This window comes from Coturnix japonica, chromosome 3 (genome assembly GCF_054131305.1).
Source record: "Coturnix japonica strain WE chromosome 3, WE-NBRP24, whole genome shotgun sequence".
Classification (NCBI taxonomy): domain Eukaryota; kingdom Metazoa; phylum Chordata; class Aves; order Galliformes; family Phasianidae; genus Coturnix; species Coturnix japonica.
The window spans coordinates 68,547,711-68,573,366 of record NC_140665.1 but is presented as its reverse complement, the minus strand read 5'-3'; the positions used below and the strand labels follow the sequence as shown (position 1 = coordinate 68,573,366).

Here is a 25,656-nt window from a genome sequence, read left to right as displayed (position 1 = left end):
TTATTGTCTGGATCAGCAACTTCATTGAGCCAATCATGTTTTATAAATGAGAAACACACACGTGAACTAAGTTATGCTAACATATACTAAGGGTGAATCCAACAAAATCTGATTTTTTAAAATCCAGAGTAATTTCTCTTAGTTGTCATGAATTGAAAATTATTCAACACCGAGGAGGAATTCAGTCATTAGAGATGCAAAAAGACTCAGTGTGCTAAGCCTTGTCTATGCTGATATCTTCCTACAGTGGGGAACACTCCCACTGGCATCAGTTTTCCCATGTAGGTCTGTAGTGGGTGAGAGCTGAGTTCAGCAGCCTCTGCAGCAAATGGAAGGGAATGTGTAGAAAATTAGAAGAAGCTCTGTTCACCTTCTGTCCTGGAGCTTTTTTCCCCCACCAGTCCAAAAAAATCCCTGTTGAAATAAGGCAGGCAGATCTGATAAAGAGAGGATATGGCAATATGAGACAATTTTCATTATTTGTATCTTCAGGGATATTTATTTACTGAGGGAGACCCCATCTAATTGTGAGCATTATTTTAGATTTTTTGTGTCCTTTTATTTATTTAGTTAGTTCTCTTTTATTCCCACCAGTTAAAAAAATAGGAAAAAAAAAAAAAAAGTATTGGAAAAAATAAAAGGTGAAAAAGAAAGAAAATGCATTAAGTACACTCAAAAATAGAATAATGGAGGGAAGTAAATGTATCAAGATCACCAATTTTCAAGGCATCTTCTTGCCTTGAGTAGGGGCTGTATTTCCGATTAGAATTATATTCTCTTTTATAGAATAATTCTGGATGCCAGATGTTGTGCATGTAAATGTACAAAAGCTTTAATCTGAACATATTTTAAAGTTGAAACACATTCCATTGTGCTGAGAGTTTGCAGGGAAATTCATTTATATCATTTTGAATTTTAATTATTTGATTTAATTATGCTTTTATATTTCTGATCAGATCAATTGTCTGCAATTGGAGGAGTTATTACTGAGGGAATTTCCAACAGGTGGAAAAGCTAAATTTTACTGTGAACAGACAATAACATTTATATTATTTTATCCAAAGGGTTCCTAAAGAATGTTTGTAAGCTATCCTTGTTGTTAAAGCAGACAATAGTGAAAGGAGAATTCTGGTTGAACATAGCTGTATTTTGAAGAGATCAAACTTTAAAGGTTCTGGAATAACAACTAACTATGCAGACATGGAAATTTGTGTGTATGCTTTGTAATTTTGCTACTGAAAATCTTGTTTTATTTAGTTTTCTAATGCTGCTACTAACATACATGCTAGGTGTTAGGTTACCATGAAGTTAGTGGGTGTATATTTACTGGAGCCTGGAGAGCTATTTAGCTCACTCCAGTGTGGGTATCACACTTCATCAGCTGAGTTCTCTGAACATTAAGGACTGTTTTGGTAAGAAGTCTGATTCAACTGCCCTCTCATGGGGTCTAGCAGTATCTGAGATGTCTAGGAATGACCCACTGTGGATGTGGATCTTCACGGACATTCATCTTTGAGATGTCAGATGCATCTTGAACATCACAAGACATTTCAAATAACATTAGATACCAAACCATGGTCAACCAAACTAAACTCCATAGCTCAGATGGTATTCAGAGTGTCTGTATACACTTATGTGTAAATAGGTTATTGTAGGTGTTGAGTTCTCACTGAGTTCTCTGTCAAGTATGTAGGCAGCTAAAATCAAGGGAGAGAACTCTCACTGCAAAGGCAAATAAAATGAAAATATTTTCACTGCTCTTCAACTGAGATGCTACAGGTCAGCAGCTGGCCAGGTAGCTGCACAAAGAGATGTGATGTCAGGGACACAGAAGGACCATTTCTGCCCTGCCCATGAGTATTTTGAAAGCAATCACTGATAAATAATGGAACACGATCATTTTCTACCTATGTAGGATGTTGCAGGCTCTATTGTATTTGAGTAACTTCCCAAGGATCCAGGAGGAGCAAAAGCACAAAGACAAACTGGGAAACATGCACGTGACCAATAGCACCTCATTAAATGGTGGCTGTGCTGTGAAACTCAACTCAGGAAAGGTATCTCAAGAATTATAGTCTGAAGAGACATGTTTTAATGGTAGTAAAAGTGTCCCATCTGAATTTCCCCAAGCTATTTATCTTAAATCTTTCATTTTCCATGCTCAGTGAGAGCAATTAGATCATTTTCCATCTGCTGCCACATCTTCAAGGAGTAAGTGCCCTGTCCAGTACGCTAGCTAACAGAACATCTATTAAACATCTCCTTTGCTTTTGAAATTCTCCTTATAAATGTCCATTTATATTAATCATGCAACTTGCCAAGAACACCTTTTTCCTGCATTCTCTGTCCTACACTTGCTATTTTTCCCCTTTCCTTTCTCACAGTAACAACAAAGATGTTCTCAGTTCGTGTTTGTTTTGCCTGTAACTAACATGAAAGGAAATAGCAAAGTAGCACCTACAGTAGAGGATTTATCTCCATGATATAGGACAAAATCTTAAATTAGAAATCACACCCACTAGTGTATACTGCATCATACGTTGCTTCAAGAATCTAAATAATTATTCCTCATATACATTTTTACATCCTTGCATAGATCCTTAAAACTCTTGCTGAAGATTTCAAGATTAAACCAGGTGCAGATCTTATTACTTCTGTGTGTTCTCAAGTTTACCTGTGTTAATATGGGAATGACAGTATTTACTAAGTATCATGATTTAGATATGTATCTTAAGATGTGGAAAAGTTTAATTTGTAGAAGTGTTGTTTCAATTGCCTGTTATTCTAAGGTCTTGGAAGAAGGCCTAGGAAATGGGTACTCAATATTCTGTACACTGATAGAATATAAGCAAGTATGCAAAACTAACTCTCCTTCACGAGAGACTGAAGAGTGGATGCTGAGTAGTGGGTAAGTAGGCAAATGCTTTCTATTACAATTTCTTCAATATTTTGTCATAAATTTCTGCTGCAAACTCCTATTGCCTGTTGTCTTTGGATCTAGATTTTATTTTTTTCATGGATGGTCTTTGCAACCAAAGAAATTTTCACTGAAATAATTTTAGAATTTTTGAGTTACAGAAATGTGTAAAACACACTGTTTCCATTGTGTTTAATAGACAATGAAAACAAATCGCAAACCAACAGAAAAAAATATTCCTTTCAGAGAAAATTGCTGCAGAAGCAACTGATGACCGCTGTTTTTGACTCGGATGATTATTTTCTTTGTTTTGTGCTGCTCCTTCTGTTCTTCCTGTATAGAAGCATTTTAAAGCCAAAGCAATAAATTGTCTAAACCAGACCATTCTTACTAATTAAAGATCTTCTCAAATTAGCGTTGAGAAAGGTTACTTTGAAAAATATATTGTCACATTTTAAAACTTTAGGAAATCAGTCAGGTTAGCTCTTAAAACCTGTTAAGAGGTTGAGGTGAATCCTAAATGGAAATCTATTAAGTTATTAGAAAAGCTTATTGAGCTTTGACACTTTTCTGACATTATTTACCTTTTTCTCTTCCTGGCCTGAGGCTTTGCAAGGCTTAAAGCAGCTGATTTCAGATAGAAATGTGTATGTGTATAAAGGAAATTTTAACTATCTAATTGAACTACTCAAAGGACAATAATCTTCAACATCAGGAAAAGCTGAAGGATAATATAAAGATTAAGACTTCTAGATTTTTGTCGTGTCATGAACATTTATTTTTTTCCAAAATAATGAGGCATCTGGCTCATCAGTTGCAATGCCATTACAGTAGCTTTTAGTTTTGTAGTACGATAGTTTTACTACAGTAGTTACAACTAGCTATTTATCTGCTTTGTTTAGATGGCATTGTCTTACAAAGCATTGCCCAAACCATCTTCATGAGAACTGATTTATCTCCTACATATTTTATCTTTGTAACTGAGTTTCAAAGTCAAAGGCAATACTAAGCCAAATTTATTTCTTTTTTCCCATGAAAATACAGATTTTATTATTATTTAAATGTTATTTAAGACTGCAAGTTAATATTGTGAAGAACTAAGGTAGTGGAAGATGTTTGCTTGTTTGTAATATCTCTACTTTGCTTTTTGGAGTGCATATACATTTATTGTTAAACATATAGACAGTTTTCCTTTGGAAGACCTAATATTTGCTTCTCTTCTAATATATCTAGACAAAATTTCTTTACAGATTTCCCACAAAGTAAACGTGGGAAAGGTAAATCAAATCTGATAGAAAACAAGATGTATGTGAGATATGCAGTTTTGCGTCCAACTTTTGTGGCTTGGTCCTAGAGCTATATAATAAAAATGTCCATTTACAGATACTTCACTTTACATTATTTAATAGACTCTGGTGAGTTTTAGTGCCCTTTCCTATTTTCAAGTAAAGGGAATGTGCATTTTAAAATGCATCCTCCATTAGCTGGTGTCAGCCTCCGCAACAAGGGACTAAGCTCATTTCATAAGCCTAAGAACATTATGACGGATACTCCGAACAACTTTTGCTGTCTGACAATGTGTTTTGGCATAGTTTAGAGTAGTAATTTACTAATACTTTTTTTGTGTGACATTTTGTCAGATTTTGCAGACATTGTAGTCTTCAGTATCTTTACATTAAGTCACCCTTCCACTAAGTCATGAGGCTATGCTACAGCTTGTGGGGAACAAAGCAGGCTAATTATATATCACGTAAGCTTCAATAGTTGACCATTCAAGGGCTGTTTATAACTTAGTAATATTGCACAGATATTTTCTATCCTTAGGAACAGGTATGTGTATCAACTTCTCAGTAAATCCAAAATTTATTAACTGTAGAATAAGGATGTGAACAAATATCAGTAGTTTAAAAGAAATACAACATTAACAAAACTCTTTAATTTATAAAACTGCATCCTTGGAGATATTCAGATCTGGACTGTACAAAATACTAAGCAGCCTGATCTCTGCTGGTCTTCTGTTGGGCTAGGAATCACAGCAGAACATGTACAGAAGTTCCCATTCCATTAAAATTATTTTAGCATGTTGCACTTTGAAGAAGGTGGTTACAGTTGATACGGTCTAAAATAATGGCAGGAAATCTTACCAGTTTGTGACAATTGGATTTACTTTTGGGCTTTTCCATCCATCTTGCATCTCCTGCATGAAGAAAAACTGTGTAATTTTGCAAGCTCAGGGGAGACATTTATGGTCACCTAGACTGATGGTTTTCCTGCTACTACTTCTATCTGGTTCACTAGTCATCACCAATATTGTCTATAGGTATTTAACTTTGTGTTGTATCCCACAGGCACACTCCCATATCTGTAACAATAGGTACAAGAAAATCTCTGTTTCTGCATAGATCTTGTGGTCACTCACAGGAAGGATTTATGGTGTGGCCATTATGACTGGAAAGATGGTCGAGTGGTGTATGGTAACTAGGAGACCACACAAACTGACTGGTGACAGGAGTTTGTTTTACATGGAACTCAAACTCTCACTGAGGGCATCAGAGGAGCCAGCTGGGTCAGCTGAAGACCATTGAGAGGAGTGCAACCCAACATTTTTACAAGTTTTATATATTTGAGTTGCAATTTAAAATATTCAGATTTAATTTTATTTTCCTGCTCTAACAATATGGTTTAAGAATTCAACTTTATGTTTCCAGTAAGAATATATGTATTTACTTAAAAACTTAAACTCAGCTAAATAAACTTTTTGGTTGAGAATGTTTTGCATCTTTAATATGGCATAAACATTGTCTACACGTTTTATTCTGTTTTATTCTGCCATAAAATTGCCTTTATACCTTGCAAATCAGCTTGCAATCTGAGGTTGTCCAGAAGATCACTGGGTTTAGGATGAAATTCATAGATAATCAGAAAGCAAGCCTGAAGGATAGGGTTAAAAGAAATAAATGCTCTTCTGTAATGTTTTCAGCAATTCCTCATGCCAGAAAAACCCTGCCTGGGAGAAATAACAGCTATACTGAATTGACATGTGAATTGGAAAGGCTAGATTGCTATTATGTTGTGGGTGGGCCTTTCATACTTCTGAAGTTATAATGTTTTTATTTAAAGAGTAAATTGGATTTCTAGGCATGTATGGTATACATCAATTTAAAATTATTGGAGTTCTTCATATTGTTAAGAGTGCTTCAGTTTGAAAGAGTGAGGCTTTCCTGCAAATGCCAAGTAAATTGCTCTGCAAGTCCAGAATCTTTGATCACCTCTGAATTGAAATGCTTAGGAAAGATGCTGTAGCGTTCTAATAATTTTACAGCTCTCTCTGATTCGTATGCCTAGAACCCCAATCATTTCTAAATTGAAGAGTTCTCATTATTTTCAAGTTTTATGTGTAGTACAAAATGATTTAAGATAATTCTGCAGCTTTTCATTTTTTGTTTTGCAAAAAATAGGATTTCTTTTTTCCTTCTTTTGTAAGGACCAACTCATTCTTTTTTTTTTTTTTTTTTTTTTTTTTTTTTTTTTTCTTCACTGGGAGACATTATGTGCTAATTCAGACATTTCACATTTAAAATGGAAATTAAACCGATTTCTCTCCAAATAGCAATGATGATGACTGGGGGGAAACAAGGGGAAAAAAATCACTGCCTGAAAAGCTGAGAAATACAAAGTAAGAGGCTGTCAGTGATCCTTGCTGGGAAAAGTGAGAAGAACAAGAAACATATTGTCACTGTTCAGATGCGGTCAAGGTGAAGTGGGGAGACTGAATGAAAGTTACAACAATGTGACAAAAGAGAGACACAGATCCATTTAGTCTTGGAAGGAAGAGAGCAGGAGGCACAGAAGGCTGGTTCACGTGTTGCTTCTAAGCTGATTTTTGCTGTCATTTTATCATACAATTTCAGAGGGAAATGATGTATGCCCTTTTACATCTCCTGACTTTTGTCTTTTAAGAATAACAGTTCGTTTCTTTCTTGGTAGTGACCTTGTTCTCTTTGAACACATGGCAGTACTATAGTGTTTATAAATCACATAGCTTACTGAAGAAAATTCTCATCACCATTGCTTATTAGCAGCAGAGCCTTCTCTTGTGTTACTTCCCAAACACACACACTGTATGTTCTTTGTTCCCAACAGCTCACAGATTAAGAGTAAATAAGATATAAAAAGAAGATTTATGGGAAGGGAAGTAGATCAGCCAGCTGGGGTTTTCTGCAGCTCCATCCTACAGTGCCACAAATTGTTCATTAAATTCACTCTTACTACCTGGAAAGATGCACCAGCTCCTACTGGTCCAGCTTGGAAAGCTAGACTAGGACCCAGACTGAACATCCCCAGATGAAAGGGGAGAAAATCGATCTAGTATTGCTGTCTAGATGGAATAAAGTCATGATGTCTGATCTGAAAGTAATGCCTCCTATTTTGTTGGCCCACAATGTCAGAGGCACATGTTGGTGATATGGCAGTAGAGACTAAGTTTCATGAAAGCTCAAGAACAGCAAAAACACATATTCATGTTTGTCAGGACCTACTGAATCAATACAAGGTTGAAGGAACCTTTTTTGGGATCACATCATTACCATTCATGAGATGTGGTATCACCACTACAAGCCTGAGCCAAAACAGCAGTCCATAAAAGTGGTTACGTGTGAATTCCCCATTGAAGAAAAAAATCAAGATGCATCCCTTTAGCAGATGTGCACTGTCCTTTGTGGTAGGAAAGAGGTAATCTTCCTGAATTTCCTGGAATCCAGACTAACCATCAACTCTGATTGCTGCATTACGACATTGGCTAAGCTGAAGGCTGAACTTGCAGATTCAGAAAGATAAGAAAACAGCCTTTCTCTTGCAACACAGTAACACTGAGCCCCATACCAGTTTGAAGATCACAGAGCGCATTGTCAATCTTGGCTGGACTGTCCTGCTACAACCACAGTTTAGTCCAGATTTGGAATCTTTGAAATTCCATCTGTTCAGGTTGATACATGGGCAACAGTTTCCTAGTACTGATGCTGTCATAGCATCTGTGAAACTGTGGGTCAGCTCCACTGGTGCAGATTTTTACAAGCATAGCATGCAGTCTCTTGTTTGTGGCTGGTGAAAATGCATGGCTAATGGTGGTGACTATGTTGAAAGGTAGTGTTTAGTATGTGAAAATTTGCACTATCAAATAGTATTATTTTGTTCTTTGTATCTGTTGTAGTTTCCATGGAAAAAATAGGAGGCATTACTATCAGAGCAACTTATGTACATGCAAAAAGATGATAGGTATGGAGAATCCACCTGTTGTTCAGGTACATCAGTAGTGAGGCACAAATTGGTGCACAGGTAGGGCAAGAAATAGCATACCCCACCAGAGAGGCTTTAAATGTTCTTCAGGTATGATACCAATAAGGTAACCTTGAAACATTAAAATCTGAATAACAACTGCTGAAACAGAAAGCAGAACATGGCCAGTCACATGTGTGACAAAATCTATCATTTGAATGTAGTAAAATGAAGGTTTACTTTTTAAAAAAATAGTATTACTTCTAAAAAGTCTCTTAAGTACTTGAAGAGATCCTCTGATAAATACAGCTGCTATGGTTTTGTTCTCTTGTTTACGGCTCTCCTGATGCTATTGTAATGAGGTAAATGAGTCTTTTCTACTGCACCTATTATCCATATAGCATATGTTTATGTCCACATAGTGAAGAGCTTATGCAATCTCAGAAACTGAGCTTATTTTAGTGCAGTGGGTTTACAGCTGGAATGAGGGAGAGTGGGTTTACCGCCAACAGCTCTGCTTTTGGGCATATTTCTTCCAGTGAAGAGAAAGGTAGATTTCATAGCCACATGAAGCCAGTATTAGCAGTTCAAATGTATCTTAGCAAAGGAGAAATGATGCAGAAAAAAAATGATGTGTTCCCCAAGATTTCCAGTGAATCATTCATCCTAAATACATTTATTACACAAACAAACAAACCAAAAAAATTATAAAGCTCAATCTGCAAACCTTTTAGAAAGAATCAAGCTCAAATACATTTTGGATGTTTTGTGGCAGGTACATGAACCCACAGGGAGAATGATTTGCTTCTGCACTGTTATAGCACAGTCATTCAATGAATGATTTCCTTGCTCCTCTCTATTTAAGATTTCTTATTTTATATTTTCTTACTGTCTTCTATCAATATCTCTCCACCTCTCTCACAAACAGCTTTCTTTTTCTTTTCCTCTTTTTTTCTTAGCTTTCATCTGAAATTCTATTTTTTTTCACTATTCTGTTTCCAGCCTTTCTGATTTTCTTCTGTTTCTTCTGAACCCATTCCATCTTTCCTGCAGAAGCTTCCTACCGCAAGTCCTTCGCAACCTTCACTCCTCTTCCTGCATTGGCTCATTTCTGACTGAAATCTGGTGCTGTTGCTAAAGTACACATAGGTTTTTTTGACAACAGAAGTGACCATAGTGTATATGTCTCCGTTTCTAAAATCAAATAATTGCATTTCAGCTTTCTGATCACCTGAGATTGCAGAGTGTCTGACGGTCTCCTAAACAATGCTCAAACTACAAGGTAGCTAAATAGTATTACTGTGAATTAGAAAAACATTGTTCTCAGCCAGCAATTAGTTTTCACTATTATCCAAACAAACATAATTTTCTGCATTGCATAAGCCCAGTTAGAAATCATGCTTTCTTGTATGTAGAGGTCTGATGGAGGGTATACAAATATATTGAATCTGAAGATAGGTATGCCTAGCAAGTGTCAATTTATGTAGATCTATAAAATGTAAGTTAAAAATAATTCCATGTTTTTTCTAAGGACATCTCACACTATTATACAACTTGGTGCTACATAAAATAGCCAAAAAAGGGACTAATGCATTAGATTCATTTTTTAAGATAAGCTTCATAGGCATCATTCTAACATCTCCTGAATTTTAAGATAGTGTTCCAAAAGGGGGGTTAACTATTAGAGCATTAGGCCCCTCAGATGTTGCTCCTAAGAATTTGTGAAAGACAGCTGAATTAAAGCATGTTGTTTTCAGCTGGTTCCTACAGTCTGCAGTGCTTCATCCTCAAAAGCTACAGAGACACCATATGCTGTTAATCATCACAGTTGTATTTAGTACTCAGTCGACTGAAATTAGTTGTTTTCAGATATTATATGCCAGTATGAAACCCATTACGTGTGCTGCATTTCACTGTGAGAAGAACAGTTAATCCTGGTTTGCTCTCTATCGTTTCTGATACGTTTATAAAAAGAGGTCTTCCTATGGGATCTATAAATCACGCATTACCTTTTAGATATGCCATGGTTTAATGCTAACATGTTAAAATAAAGGTTTGTCTATTGTTCACAATGCACATAATCTTTTCTTGCTGTGTTATGTACAGAATAATCCGTATACCACCCATACTGAGAGTGGCTATTAAATATTCTGGCTCAGTTTACTAGTGGCTTTAATACACTTCTGTAACGAGGGACTACTTGTAACATCAAAGCATAGGGAGACATTAGCTCTTTTCCCCTATAGCCTCTGACCCGAAAGCTTTGCTTTTTATCTCTGTATAAAAGGAAAATATTCTTTTCAAAGAAGCCTAGCTTGAGTGTGGATATTTTCCCCATTGTAGAATGAGAGCCTGTGAAAGTAATCTACAATTTTTCATCTTTGTTCAGAGTATTGTTTCCTTTTGGACATCATGACTCTTTGAGGGTGAAAACTCTTGCTTTCAAGTAATAGTGATTGGGAAATGCTATCTAAATCCTGAGGTACTTTTTGTTTTATTTTTTTATACCCCTGTCATTTCTATTTTTAAAAGAAAGGGAGGCATATTGTGTGCTGTCAGTGTAAAGGGAAGAAAATAAATCTGGGAAATGCTTTGTACTCAAAATAATGGATAACACCCATACAGTGCTAATTGTACATGATACTTGTCATCAAAACTATAGTTTATCTTAAAAATATGTATACCTTTTTTGTTGTTGTTGCTGTTCTTTTGGCTTTTGGCTTTTAAATTATCAACTTCAGCCATCTTAAGGGGCATTTGATCTTCAGAAAGCTGCTAAGTACATACCCTTAAAAAACTGGACTTTTGTATGACCTGCGCAAGTTTGATTATCTGATCCCTTCTTCCCAAGCAATTACAAGGAATGGAACTGACTTGACCAAACACAAAAACAATGAACAGAAAAAGGAAGGGCAAACGTGAACGAGTGCATCCCATTATGGCTTCGTGTACTGAATTGATGGTATTTAGTTGGTTATTGACACATCTTAAGCCTAAATTTTAAAATAATTTAAAAATCATAGACATTAATATTGTTACAGTGTACAGTTCCATTTTTTGTATGAACTGGACTCCATGACTTCTAATAGTGCCTGAAACTTCTTTTTTATCTGTGCTTTCTGGAAGGACTTTTTACTGCAGAAAACCAAAAGAAAGATCTTAGTTCCTTTGCTTTGGTAAGTCTATTTTAGAGAGTTATGGGGTTGGATTTTTTTGTTTGCTTATTTTTGTTTGTTTGCATGGTTAGATTGGAGTATTATTTTTTTTGCATTCCATGATTTGTGTCTTCTGAAATGGCAGAGAGAAGGATGTGTTCTATGACGCCTAACTCAGAGTTGGGTTAAGTCAGTAATTAAGTCAATGAAAATGCACTGATTTTTGTATACTCTGGCCAGGCCAATTAATAAGTGTGAACATTCTTGTGATGTGTTTTGAAACTTAGCTTGGACTTTATTGCTTTTACAAACACCTTCTTAAAATTGTTTAGCCAGAGGAAAGGTGGCAGAGCCTGATTTTGATATAATGACATAATTAAAAGCAAAATAAAGCTACTCAATTTTCTGTGTAAGATTATACATGAATAAATAAGTTTCAGTCTTTCTTGTTTTGGAAACAAGATGGTTCACTTGTCTTGTGTTTTTAATAAAGGTACATCATTTCACTAGCAATAGTGTGAAGTGTATATTTTCAAGTACGAATATATTTATTTAAAAAATCATTATCGAATTGCATTAGTATAAGCTTTATAAAATGTTCTATATTGGGGTTCTGATGGTTTTTGTTTGTTTGCTTTTTGTTTTGTTTTGGTTTTTTTTTTGAATTGTTTTCAACACAATATTTTTCCTACTTGTTCTTTGAATTAAGAACAGAAAACTTTTTCTCACAAATAGGTCACAAGTAGCATGTATTTTATCCTTATTCTAGATATAGTTGCTGGTGTTTTCCTAACATACTTCTTGCAAGCAGGAAGATGGAGAAAAAAATAAACAGGATAATTCTTCTTATTTTTTTCTGTTTGTAATTTTATTTAAAATGTAGTAAACACAAAGTGTTTTTCAAAATATAAATATAAGTAAATTATGTATTGCACTTGTCTAGGTAGTTTAAAGAATCTAAAACATTCTGCCAAGAAAATGAATATTTTAGCTTGCATTCAACTAATATGCCAACTTATGGTTACTTACGTTTTACTCCTGTTTGCTACAGGTGAAATGGGTGAATATCAGACAGCTCATTATAGAGACAAGAATGCTGCTTTCCCAAAGTAGGATGACAGAACAAGTCATGCTACGTACTGTAATTTCAGTGCTACAATACATCTTCAAGCTGTCTGAGCTAAAATGCTTACTAAGCACTGCACTGAGTCTGTCAGATTGCTTCATGGGTTGGTAATTAAATTGAGACAGTTATATCGTTCATTTTGTGGAACTAAGCCAGAATTATGTGTATCTTAAAAATATTCTACCATAGCCTGCTGATGGTAGCAGGAGCACAGGTGTTTTGCATATATATTCTCTTCCACAAAAAGCATCCTATTTCTCATAGGCTATAAGGGAGGAGAGTTGTTTTGCCACTGGACTAGGCTAAATCAGATGGAAACCAGTTTAAGATGGCATACTCTTAGCTAGATTCTAGTTGTGGCTAACAATAATTGATGGCCATTGTGACCAGCTGTTTCATTAAAGGTTCCTTCCTGATTTGCATTACTTTCTGACTGGATGTAGTTTAGAATAGCCAAGGATCCATTCAAATGCCATTGGCCACAGCATCAAAATCAAAGCTCAGGACATGCTAGGATGCAACTTGATAAAGAAAAAGGAAGCTTCTTCTGGTCATATCTAGAGAGTACATAAAAGTGGGATCTCTCATGGGCCAGACCAAGGACTCTGGCTGCTTAGCAGCATAGGAGTGTGTTGGCACTCTGTGCCTAAGGAAAGAAGTTGAAAACCACTGTGAGTTCAGAGTAACCCTGACTCTGATAAGCAGTTGTGGTTGGAGAGTCCTAGCAATTTTGCTGTCTCCTCATATAGAAATACTGTTCTTTCTGACACTGGGTGATGTATGCACACAGTGGCCTTATGGAGAGGCATGACTGCATTCTTGTTTTTGTTTTTTTTTTTTTTCTTGTTTCCTTGTGAATCTAGCCTTTTTGAAATCTGTAAGCTACCTGAAACCATTCAGAAAAATTTAGAATGCAGTTTCTGCTAGTTCAGTGTCAGAAACATGTGACTGCTCTAGCTGCCAATTTCATTTCAATCGTATTTTTGAAGATTGGAAAAGGAAATGGTGGTGTAAAAGAGGCTTGTTGTGTAGGGTATATTTCCCATAATGCACAAACAAGTTTATTTTGTCATTCGGTGTCCTTTTGGAAATTGTTTTCAGTCCTGTTTGTCCAGTACACCAATGAGAACTGAAACTGGGTAGAAATAGCATGGATATGAAAAAAGTTTAGTGTGTGCATGAGGAGTTTAAAAGAGTTGTTAAAAAACTATTTGGAATATGGAATAAGAAATCATGATGACAAGTGCTAAAAACCATTGTTGTAGCATTCAGAACATAAGAAAAGTTTTAAGGAAGAAAAATTTTCCTGAAATAATGTGCTGCAATACTTGTCCCTTCCCAAACTACAAAGAGAAAAAAAATACCAAAAAACTACATAAGTACATAAATATTCAATAGCTACATTAACCAGAAATCTGTTACATAAGAAAGAAGTGGTGAAGGATGACTTTACTTCATTTGCTCTCAACTAACTAATCATGGTCTACTCATATGACGGTATGTGAGAGAGAGATGGGGGAGAAAGAGAGATGGATTCCTATGGAGTAATTCAGAATAAGAATCTCAACTGACTTGGCTCTCACTTTGAAGCATAATTTGTCATCAAAGGATATTGTGACAGGAGACACTGCAGCTGTTTCATTAATAAGATTTCTTATGCCATTCTCTGATTATGAAAAGGCTTTTTATTGTTGAAATCTTTGATTTATCTTTTTTTTTCTTTCTTTTTTTTTTCTTTTTTTTTTAATGTATGTGTGAATCTGGCTTATATATCTTGTACATTACAAATACAACTTTTGGGAGATAGCATTTTCTTTATTAATTCATATTTTTCTGCTGATTATTGAATTGTGAAGGACATTATCTCCTTCCTTATTTATCATTGTTTCTCTTCTGGTAAACCATACTCTATACATAATCGTATCCTTCAAGTTTATTGATGCTTTTCCTTGTCTCCTTGTGTTTGATTCCTTCTGTTTAATCTATTATACTCAGTTAACATCAGTTTTCATATAGGTTAATCATTATTGTTGTTCTGTCTTGTTTTGTTTTTAATAATATATTATAATTGTATTAGTGACACTACTCTGAAGTCGCTAGTCCTGCAAAGGTTCAGTTGTGTTTTTCACTTTGCACATTGTCAACATCCCCATTGGAGTTTAAAAGTTAGACACATGCACGTAAAGCTTTGTGCACTAATGGCCATTAGTTTAGCTCATTTTTGGTACCACAGAGCCCTATTTTAAAGACTGTTGCTCAGATCCAAAAATGCATTTGTCATTGAGAACAACTGTAAGAATATGTCCTTATCTGAGAACCTGGTAAACAGAAATTTAGTAAGGAATAAATTAAGCATGTATATAGGAGGATACATCTTGACCAGCAAGACTTTTTTGACTATCTGACAGTCTTTTATCCCTTTGAAACACAGAAATAGCTATATTTTTGTATTAATATTTTTGTGGTTGCAGTTCATAGCACAAAGCATGAAACAGGAAAATCAATGCATGTGATGATTTTCCACTTCTACTCACAGTCAATGCATGTGATGATTTTCCACTTCTACTCACAGGAATGTAGCTAGATTAATGGGCAGTAATTAGCTTTCATCCAAATAGTTGAAATTTTGGTCTGTAGACTCATTTTGCCTTTGTCAGCCTGAAGATTAAAGGCTTCTTAACTACATGGTGACACAACACACTGAGCAAGCTGTGAAGGAGCTTGGTGTGGTTTGTTGTGTAATCACTGATGTGTGGAACACTGGAGCAGTCTGGATTTCTGTGTCCAATCTTGATAAATAGAAGTCAACCTCCTTATGTCTGTTACAGTGGATTACCATATATCCTTAAGTTCGCAATGTAGCTGATGGCATTTCTGTGGTGCTGAAAACATTCATTAGACACATTGAACACGATAAAGTTAGTGCTTAATCTTCTTTGCTTGGGCAACATGTCACAACATACTTATTAATTAATTTGGTTGGGTTTTTTGTACGTTTTTTTCTACCACTGTGGATACGATCAATGACTTTCAGGTGTTCTACAGACAGGAAGAAAGCTGTGCATAATGTAGTCTAAAGATACAATGGGATTCTCCTTCAAGTTTTGCTATTGGCACAAAAAGGAAAATATTCTAATGAATTTATAAATAGAGCTTATACACAGTGAACTTATTCTTTTCCACTGGAGGAATCCTAAACATAGCCAAGAAAATGTGAAATGACCTCAGATAATAATTTCACCTTTTCAGCTTGGGATAGTCAGAACTTTCCTCAGCTGCATCAAATTGACATCTTGGCTTTCCATCACCTAGTATCCAGGATGACAGTCTTCAATTACCCTTTAAATTATCCATTCACTGTTACAGTTGCCTTCTGTTACTTTTTCCTTCTGGCAAACGTACAATTTGCATCTGATTTAAAATTATTAATTTTTGTTTCTAACCAATCTGTGAGATTCACTAGTTTTTGGGAGATGTGTGGCTGGAGAGCCTCTGAGCAGAAAGGAACTTGGGGTGCTGATTGACAATAGGCTCAACATGAGCCAGTAGTGTGCTCTGGCACCGAAAGGGGAAACTGCGCTGTGGTATTCCCTAAATTCAGCTTAGCCATCTAGTCAATAGATGATTCTCCCACTATATTTAGTGTTGTTGCTGCCTTGCCTTGACTTGCTCTGAAATATAAGAAGAATGTTAAGGTCAATGAAAACATCCAGAGGAGGGCTGCAAGGCATGTGCTATGGGAAGATGCTGAGAGCTTCATCTAGCCTGGAGAAAACATCTAGGGGTGATCTCACTCCTCACAGCAACTCTCTCCGAAGGGGTGGCTAAAGAAGATACCAGGCTCTGCTACCTAGGAACTGATGGCAGTGTTCTTAAGAACAGACGTAGATCTGAAACAGAGAAGGATCAGACTGGATATTAGGAAAAAAATTATTTTCAGTGTGGGGAGTCAAATTACAGAACAGGCTTTCTAGCAAGGTGGATAATGCCCCATACCTTCAGAAATGAGAGACATTTGACCAGCGCCCTCATTAAGGCATGCTGACCATTGGTTAGCCCTGAAGATGTCAGGCAATTGGACTGGATGATCTTTGTAGGTCTTTTCCAACTCAACTTTTCTATTCTATCCATTTTATATATTCTGTTTGTTTGTTTGTTTAAATAAAATTAAATCAGTTCAATTTTAGTTTAGCTGGCATTTAAATGAGTTAGATGGTGCACACATCACTGAAATTATCTAGATGGTTGGCCATCTGGAGATCTCAAAATTTTTTCAGACTGGACAAGGACGGTCCAAGAAGGCTCACCTTCTCATTTAATATGAAGGATGACTAAATCAGAAGTTTAGTTACTAATGTCTGTTATTTAGCTTTGCAATATATTACCTGTACTTCTTGAAGATGTCTTCTAAATGATTCTGAGTTGATGGGGATGGAGGAAGAGAAGAAATAAAATTACAGTTCATGTTATAGTATTTTTGCTCAGACTGTTAAAAAGAAGAAAGGATGGCCAGAGTCAGTGAGTACCATTTGTATGTAATTTCAGCTTTTCAATTAAATTTTCAAAATATTGGTGAATTTTGACAATATTTCAGAAAGCCTGCATTGCACAAATACCATCAATGAAAGTAACAGGAATGGGAGCTCAGTGGTTAAGCAGGCTTTGAAAAGTGTTTTGAGAAGTGATTTAAGAGAAACTCTGATGGTTGTCATGATAGCAGATCTTTTGTTTATAGGAGACTTTAAATCTATTTATTTGTATTCCTTAAATCAAAGAGATAACAAGACATATTTGGCCTAAGATTTGAACATAGAGAGTTCCATGCAAACATGCATAAGAACTTCTTTAAGGTAACGGCTTCGAAGAACTGGAACGGATTACCCAGAGAGGTTGTGGAGTCTCCTTCTGTGGAGATATTCAAGACTTGTCTGGTTCCCTAACTGTGCAACCTATTGCAGGGCATCGGCTTTAGCAGGGGGATTAGACATGATCCCTTGAGGTCCCTTCCAATGCTTGCAATTCTGTGATTCTTTGATATGAATGATAGTATTTATGAGTTTTAATACCATCTCTGAGAAATTGTCAGTGTTACATAGTTAATTAATTTACCTCCTTGACATTCATTAAATCATTCATGAATTAAGGATGAACCGGAAATGTTATTGTAAGCATTTTTGCACTTTAAAATTTCTTTAACTGAAATCTGTAGTTATTTCTTCCAAATAGGTGCTTTGCAGACAGAAATCCATTAGTCTGATAGTGTTAATATTCCCCAAAATGAAACCTTATTGGACCAGTTTGATGTCTTATAATTGCATACCGTATGGTTCTTTGACTCTTATCTCTCTCTAAGTCTGTGAATTTGAAACCATCAGAAAGATATCACATTAGTATGAGTATTCTTCATTGATAAGAACAGTAATTGTTGTAGGGAGACTTCTTAATCTTGGGTCACTTAAATCCCTTTTAAAGACAGCAGGTGCTCTCCAGAACAGGCATTAACAAGAAGAGATTATGAGGTAACCTGTTGTTCTTTATATCTCAGTATCTCGTGACAAAGCTTACCATTGGCCAGTGTGTTCAGAAGCCAGTTATCACAGGGAAAAAAAAAAAATCAAATATGACTCAGGAAGGAACTTATATTTTCAGTACCAAAGAGTGGATTCATTTTAAAGGCTGAATACTGAGAACTGTTACTTAAAAGATAATTATACTAGGGAATTAAAAAATGAGAATAAAAAAATACTAGAGGCTAAAAACAACTGAGCTGCAGATATTCATGAGGTGTGCAATCAGACAGAAATTCTCCATCCTCAGAAATCAAAATCCAAAACTACATTTTGCCAAGTTCACAACGTGTTGCAACTTTCTTTTTTCCATTCTAACCCTCATCTTCTTCCCAACTGTGATAAATGCAGTGAAAGTAAATTATTCATTCTAGCACTGGTAACAATATGACTTCATACAGATGAGCTTGTGTTATGGGCTGCTTAGCATTTACAGGATGAACTTTTGAAGCTGAACATGCTCAGAGTCTAGAAGAGCTCTCTCAAATACGATTATGGCAAAACAAACCTGTTATTTTCAGCTCTTAGTCATTTATTATTGTTTATGATTTTTTTCTGATCCAAATATCAAGTAAACTATGTTAAAATAAGATTATGCCATCTAATCCTGTCTGCTTCCATCAGAATCATAAGACAAAATTATTTGAGTGAAATAAATCTATGGCAGTCTTTGTGAGGTCAAGAATTAAGAGCAAGTCACTCAGATGATAAAGCTGCACTTTCAAAAACAATTCTAGTAAAGATTTTGAGAGATATTTAAATGCAGAAGTGTATCTAGCACTTTCTAAGATCACACTAATCTCTTCATTCTACTCTTAAAAAAAATCAGCTAGGCATCTACCTCTGTTTCTACATTCCTAAATTCTTTAAAAAAATTCTGGCCTTTGATAACCCAAATCCCCCTGACTTTCAGTAAGGCTTTTCATCCTAAATTCTAGATCCTCATAGGTGTTTTGGGGTCTAACTCTCTTACATTAAAATGTGAGTTAAATGCCAGGGTACTTCTGAAAATCTTAACCTTAGTTCTCAAGTCAATTCTGAAAATGGATTAGACTATAATCCCCACAGATACTTGTGAAATATTTTCCCATCATTTCTGAGGAGCTTTTTTAGATAATTTACTTTTTTAACTACTAACCTAGTCCCAGAATTTCTACTCCCATCTTGTGTAATATTTATCATGGAGAATATCTTATACTATTTTTATTTTTATTTTTTTTTACAAGGAGGATGGCAAAACGTAACAAAAGTATATAAGTATATATTTATGCTTTCAGAAACCATAGTGGAATTTAAATAAATGGAATTTTTATGATGAAAAAAGCAACAGTAAAAGCAGTGATTATATTTTTCATAGTTCATTTACCTCCCTTGTCCTGCAGATCTACTACAGAAGGAAAATGAATTCCTTGATGAAGCCTACAGTGTCATCATCTCTGAAGAGGACTCAGAGGCCCACTGGTGTTTAATGACTCCTATTGGCCCACACAAAAGAGACTGGCATGATCTACTCAAAGAAAGATATGGTTCCTTAGAAATATGAAGAAATGCTCTGAGATTTTCTCTGAAAGTAATGTCTCCTATTTCATGATCTTGCCTCGTGATGTCAGAGGCAAATGTCAGTAGTATGGCAGCAGAAGATAAACCTTCCTGCCAGTATTCCATTACATTTTGTTTTTGTGTGACAGACAGCAGCAGAGGGGCCATTTGGCAAAATGGCATCTGACACTGATGTGGGTAGGAAGCAAAGGTGTGTCCTTGAATTCTTCCATGCTGAAAATTGCACCATTGGCATTCATCTACACTTGCTGAAAACTTTTCTGTAGACCAAAATGTGGATGTGAATGCAGAGAGGTGGTGGTTGGTGTGTTTTGATAGTAAATACAGCAACAGTGGGTCACCTCCTCTGGAGCAGGTTTTTTGAGTGTGGCATGCAGGCTCTTGTCCCTTACCAGCAAAATAAAAACATCAGTAGTCGTAATGACTATGTTGAAAAACACTGTTTTGTAGGTGAGAATTTATCAAATAGTGTTATTGTGCTTTTCCTATCTGTTGTAGTTTCTATGGAAATAAATAGGCGGCATTACTCTCAGAACAATCTATGTACATGCAAAATGATGATAGATTTCAGGGTGATCTATGTATTTCCTTTTTGGGTACACAGTGTAAACATACATCTCTAAACACTACTTATTTTTAGAGGACTGCTTTTAAAGCAGTAGTCTGAATTTGGTGGGGAACTGCATTCACTGCTCATTACTACCTGACCAACAGCAGTGGCATTTTAACAATGCCACAATCCTGAGTTTCTAGTGTTATACAGAATCATGGTATCAAACTAAATGAAACACAACAGGTGAGAGAGGTAAACAATAAAATGACTAGCAAGGCTGGCTTGCAGGGCATGGATACGTTTCATAATATAGTTATGTGGTGATACCCCATTGTTATGGATACATGTTGAAATATTAAAATATTTCTGTATTAATTTCTTCATTAGATCAAAATATATAGTGTGATATTTCGTGTACTTGGAGATGAAATAGTGGGAACTCAGATTATCGAAGTGAGAAAGGGAAGGAGATAAAAGGAAAACAGAATGAAATGGCAAAACAAAAAGGAAAATAAGTCTCTTCTTAGTAAAGAGTAGTGGAGATTCAGATAGGTTAATTTTCTGTTTTTACATGGAAAAAAAGCTTCTGCATAGCACTCCACTGGTGTCTTTCACCTACTGAAGAGACACATATACCTGTCATAAAACAGAGGTGACAAAGTACTTTTCAATAGCCTTTTTGAAAACAGTATGATTATTTCTGCTAGTTTAGTTTCTTCCATTTTAGTTTACTTCCCAGTGTTCCAAAACAAGGGATGGAATTTAATCTGGCCATTATTTGAAAAAATTTACGAGGAGTTACAATTCATGCGAACCAACACTCCTCTTGAAAACCAGTTCAGCAGCTTGAAGTAGTGTACTTATCATAAGGGAATATTAATAGAAATAAAGATGACATAGATATAAAAGAAATTGAGCTGCCTGTGTAGAGATATAAAAAAGCAAAGTGATTAACCTTGAGAGTCTTTGTTGCAAGATTCTGCCATTCTACAGTCATCAGAGATATAAATGTTGAAAATATATTTCTTTTTCTAATTATCTAACAATTACATAACTAATGTATGTAGACTGGAATCATCCACATACCTCTGTCTTTACAAGGCAGGTTAGAGTTGTCTCTCATGGTCTGTCTTGGATTTTGCAGCACCATAGTGGGAGGAATGGAAAAGTTGCATCTGCCTCTAGTCACTGTGACTGCAGGAAGTTCAAAAAAAAGGAAACAACAAAGTCTAGCAGGGAATGTCAGAAATTTTTCTTCCCTGTGATGAGACTGATGAAATGCAACATGGACAGTGTGCTGTAAAGTAGCCAAGTCACTTGTTCTTCCCCATAAGTCAAGAGAAAACTAAGAGAATTTGTGATTCTCTGAGTCCCAGCATGATCTTTTAAAAATATTTTGCAAATGTAAAAGCCTTTAGGATGGATTTACATTCATTTTTGAGCCCTCTTGCACAAATAGAGAGTTTAAACTTGTCATTTTCAGTCAGAATTAATTCTCTGGTCTTCTCCTGTAGTAGCTTATTTGCCTTCTTTTGAATAATCAAAGAGCTGGGCTTCAATAACCCACCTGAGATCGAAACAAAAGTTGTATGTTACATCTCTGAAATATTCAGAAGACACTGATTAACCACCTCGTTTATCTTCTGAATTATTATCATCTAAATGTTAGTGTTGACATCTATAACAAAATGCTATTTTTAGAGAGAATCATGGCATTTTGAGTATGCTGCCATATGAAGGCCAGGGGGAAGTATAGAAGCAGTTCTCTTCAGATTTAGCTCTGATTTATTTTATTCTTTCTATTGCATTAGCAATGAGGTGACTAAAGAAATATGAAAAAAAAAAAAGAAAGTAAAACATAATCAAGTAAAGGTTTTTAAAAAAATGTACATATACTTAATATTGCAATCTCTAGTTCAAAAGTAACTCAAATTTTAATTAAAGACTAGTTTTTCGTTGTGTATGCCCTACAGAAACATACAAAATACCAGGAAAATAGATGGCATAACAATTTTGGTAGGTTGGTGGACTTGTTCTACAGGTTCATTTCTTTCTGTGTTGACTTTGTCTTTTACATTCCACAGATGGATAAATGTATTAACATGTTTACCACACAGGTCAGGGGATCTTTCTCATTTGTCCTTGAAAACAAATGTTCTGTCTGCTCTGCAAGGATAATTCATAAGATTTAGTGGCTCTTCTCTGTCTATTTGGTATTCAGAAATGTTGCTTCTCCAAATATGTCACAATTTAGGCAGTGCAGTACTGCTGAAATCTGGCTTATGGGGTTAGATTTTTGTCATATGGAGATATTTGGTTCTTTGGTACAAAGGTATAGTATGTCCCAAATGATGAAAATCCCCTAGTTTCATGAGTATCAGTACATGCTTCACATATGTTCTTTGGACACAACCAAATTTTGCTGGTTGAAGGCAACTATTTGATGGAATTCTGCTAAAATATTAAGCAATGAACATGAAATGATAATCCTTAAAGTATTGTCCATTATGCAGTGAAATAACGTAATGTATGTATTTGAGTTCAAGCACATAAGTAAGGAAAGTGATGTTACCCAGGGATCCGCACTGAGACCTGTCCTGTCTAATATCTTTATTGATGATGTGGATGAGAGCATTAAGTGTACCCTCAGTAAGTTTACAGATGACACCAAGTTGGGAGGAACTGACAATCTGCTTGGGGTAGGAAGGCCCTACAGAGAGATTTGAATAGGCTGGATCTCTACACTCAGGCCAGTGGGGTGAAGTTCAACAAGACCAAGTGCCAGGTCATGCACTTTGACCACAACACCAGGCAATGCTACAGGCTTAGGGCATAGTGGTTGAAAGACTGTATGGAAGAAATGAACCTGGGTATTTATTTGATGCTCGCCTGAACATGAACCAGAAGTGTGCCCAGGTGGGCAAGAAGGCCATGCTGTCCTATATCAGAAATAGTGTTTCAAGATGGAGCAGGGAAGTGGTCATACCTCTGTACTCAGCTCCGCTAAGGCTGTATCTTTAATACTGTGTTCAGTTTTCGGGTGAAGCTGCAGGTCTCATACTATCTACAAGGATAACAGAACAAAAACTAACTCTTCAAAGAGCTTACAGTAAAGGGTAAGATAAATGGTTGAATATTCTCAAGGTACAGACCCTCTACATCAGGAGGCAGTGAGACAGTATCGATCTGCTGGGTAAGCAGCAATCACATTTCATCAGTAGCTTAGTCATTATTGAGTTTCTAGTCATCATAGTAAAATAATGATTTGATATGTGACTGTATCTGGCCGTATACTCATGAAAACAAAACAAATTGTTCAGCTTCACTTTGCAAGACTGTCTTTTCTGTCTGGACAGAGATTTGCGAAGGCATGCAGATAGGAAAACTGACTATGCTCTTTCTCAGACCAAGTGAAATAGAACGGCATTTTAAGGACAATTTATGTTTCTGAAACCACTGCTACACGAAGCTTTTAACTAGCATAAGTCATCACTGTCATAGAATTCCATAACCTATTGTTATTTCTGTTTCTCCTATCCCTTGTGCAAGTACAAACATGGTGAACCTTGACAACAGATCCCAGTTAAAAATAATATGATAAGGTAAAAGAAAATGTTTTTGGCTGCTGAAGTTCTCCAAGCAGTTTGCTTATAATGCAACTACAAACACGTTTGTGCAAGGATGAGAGGTAGGTGGCTCAGAAATGAAACTGTCACCTCTGAGAAGTAGCGTGAATTTCAGCTATCTGAAATTGTCCTTGTGATTATGAAAGTAGAAAAGCTTTCTCCAGAAATTACATGAACAGTAGTTGGAGTATTACACCCTACAAGGTCTGATTTATTGAGTTCATTATTTGTCATTTGAATGAAGTTTTGTAGCACAGTAATGTCAGTAGTTCATTAAGCATTTTTAAGATTTTTAAGACACTTATTATATTGTGTTTGCAACCTATTAAATGGCATACAGAATGTTGTGCATAATTATGTTCATCAGAGAAAAGTATTAGGATAGGACAGCTGCTGAGTTGAGATTCAATAAAGTGCTTTAATGATCAGCTAACACTTTTTGATTTGGTAGCAAAGTGAAGAAAGATGATCTTCACTGGTAAAGTCCAAGTCCTGGTATGTAGCTGTGTTCTTGTGCTGACTGTTAAAAGTGGCATATTACTCTGAAAGGATCTGGAAAACATCTTATGTCTCCTAGGTCTAGAGGCTGCTGTTGAGCATGGCTATGTGTAGCATGATTTTTTGATCCTATTGCTGATGAGGAACCTCTTTCTGTCTTTGTAGCCCCTGTCCTGGAGCTGCTCCAACAAGAAGTTGGTGTATGTATTTCACAGTTCTAGCACTTCTTTTATACTCATATGCCCTGGAGAAAAATATCCTTGTTATGCACAGCCTCCAAAGATATGCCCATTGGGAGAAAAAGAGAAGGCAGGCTCTTGTGCCCTTTGCTAGTGGATCAAGCCCACTCATCTGCAACTGAACATGCAAGGCAGATACACTTCCATCTTTGGTACACCACCATGTACCAGCAATTGACAAATACACACCAAACACAACCAGACAAAATAGGCAGCAGAAATCTTCTGATCTACATGTGAAAGTACATTTTATTTTATTCAGACCTGCACGGACAGTAACAAACAAAAATTCTTGAACATTATGGTCAGGATAGATGTGTCCACTGTTCTCCACCACACCCTTTAAAAAGAATGAATCAAACCAAATGTGCAGTACTTTTTGCAAATAATTTCTCTCACTCTTCCCCTTCCATTTCCCCTCCCATTCCAGCTGACACACAGTGACTATAGGGGGCAATACAACCTCATTGCACAGCCTGTGTATATCAACTACTTGTGACATTAATAGGTGGAAACTTTCAAATCTCCAGTTATACTTCTTGCTTTTGAGTAATTTGTATTTTAGTAAAGATAAATACAGTGGTGCTTGGGCTAAAAAAAAAAAAAAAAAAAAAAAAAAAGAAGGAAGATTTAAGTTAAAATCTTCTTTTACTAGTGAGACTTCATTTCATTCGTAAATGAAAATAACAAATACTGATTTTATTTCATACTTCTAATTGAAATTAAATTCTAAAATAAAACAAGACAAAAGAAGCAAAAATAATTTTGAAATTCATTTGACATTGATCCCTAATCAGAACTGCTCCAAGTCTGTATGTATCTCACATTTGTGTAATTCAATCTATAGGTCTGTCAATATTTCTGATGCAGTTTAATTTCTTCATATCGGTTTCTTTCTGACATAATGCATGCGTTAGATGTTACACCAATTGAGAACTCTCAAATGATACTCTTATATTTTCCAAGATCTTATGAAAAAAAGTAGTTATATTTAGGAAATTCAAAATGAAAAGGTATTTGCTACAACAATAAACATATTTGTGTATTAATTTGTTTGCCTTTTTCTTTCATTCATTGAAGTGTACTTAAAAGTAAGCAAGTAAAGAATGTAAACAACGATAATTTCCATATATTATTCAAC

At 35.7% G+C, this 25,656-nt stretch overlaps 1 pseudogene; it reads left to right on the top strand.

Moving 5' to 3' along the window:
- Positions 1–25,656, top strand: part of LOC107311933 (uncharacterized) — a 158,398-nt pseudogene that overhangs the window by 108,035 nt on the left and 24,707 nt on the right.